The sequence below is a fragment of the Triticum urartu genome, chromosome 1 (assembly GCF_003073215.2).
Source record: "Triticum urartu cultivar G1812 chromosome 1, Tu2.1, whole genome shotgun sequence".
NCBI lineage: Eukaryota > Viridiplantae > Streptophyta > Magnoliopsida > Poales > Poaceae > Triticum > Triticum urartu.
Window position 1 is genome coordinate 565,041,122 of NC_053022.1, and position 1,770 is coordinate 565,042,891.

The window sequence follows — 1,770 nt, forward strand, 5'->3', positions numbered from 1 at the left end:
GCTTGGTACCCTCCTCAACATGCCAGAGAGGACCAAAGATGGGCCGAAAGCAAGGGTAGACTTGAAATCAATGGGCATCAGGCAGGAGCTTCAAGCTATATATGATGATGATGATGATGATGATGATGAGGCGAAGCAGGACACAGAAAGTTGTCGCAAAGGCAAAAAGGCCTAGAAGACCAGAAATGACTACCCTCCCGCGTGCTTCACTCTAAGTCAGGAGGAGATCGAGCAGTTTTTCACCTGCCTCCTAGGAGTAAATCTTCCTTACGGTTACACGGGGAAGATAAGCAGATACCTAGACCCAGCAAAGCAGAAGTTCAGCGGGATGAAGTCTCACGACTGTCACGTGATGATGATGCAGATACTTCCAGTTGCAATCCGTGGGATCATGGACGCGCACGTCCGTGAAACGCTATTTGGCCTATGCAACTTTTTCGACGTCATCTCTCGGAAGTCAATTGGCGTGAGGCAACTCAGAAGGCTACAGATGTACTTCCCGCCCGCATTCTTCGACGTTATGGTGCATCTGCTGGTCCATATAGTGGAGGATATCATCCAACTCGGGCCGACATTCCTGCACAGCATGATGCCGTTCGAAAGGATGAATGGTGTCATCAGAGGATACGTTCGCAACATGTCACGTCCAGAGGGAAGCATAGCCAGGGGCTTTCTGACCGAAGAGTGCATCTCCTACTGCATGAATTATCTAGGCATCGAGAACCCCGTTTGTCTGCCCGTCAACAGGCACCTCGGCAGGCTCGCTGGATGGGGTCACCGTGAGGGTCGCCGTGAAATGCATGTCGACTTCGAGGGTCGACTCGCCGACTTTGAAAGAGCAAACCTAGTCGCGCTACAACACATAGACGTGGTCGATCCTTGGGTGGTAGAGCACAAAACCTTTATTAAGAAGACGTACAATGACCGAGGCCAACAGAGGACGGACGGAGATATACTCAAAGAGCACAACTCATGTTTCACGCGTTGGTTCAAGTAGAAGCTTCTGTCGTACCCTTTACATGAGGATTCTTCCGCGGAAGAACAACTCATATTCGCCTTGTCACAGGGCGCCGAGCACAACCTGATGACCTATGAGGTGTACGATATCAATGGCTACACATTCTACGCCGAGGCCAAGGACATGAAGAGCGATGGTTATGAGAACTCCGGGGTAACGATGGAATCCTACACCGGTAACGACAAGGACAGATACTACGGAAGGATCGAGGAGATCTGGGAGCTGAGCTACGCTTGAGAGAAGGTCCCGATGTTCCGTGTCAGATGGGCCAAGAGCGTCCTAAAAGAAAACCGGTATTTCACCACCATGGTTATACCCGAAGCCAAATCCAAGACCGCGGGTGCAAACGTCACCGCGAAAAATGAGCCATGGGTACTGGCTTCCCAAGTGGACCAATGCTTCTTCATTACCGACCCGTCAAAGCCCAGTCGTGTTGTCTTGAGGAGAGGCAAAAGGAAGATCATCGGAATGGATGGAGTAGCCAATGAGCAAGATTTCGACAAGTACGGCGACCCGAGGATCGAACATGACGACGATGATGAAGTAGCAGCATACACCACAAGAAGAAGCAGGACCACCCTACCTAAAGGACGTCCGTTCCACAGAAGAACTCCATTTGCGAAAAAGAAGGGAAAGAAGATTGTGAACAGATAGCTAGCTAAGATCGATTGTATTTAAATCGTAGCCTTCATTTCTCGATTGTATTTCATGGGCACTTTTTAAACTATCATGAATATTTTTAAATTTCATGG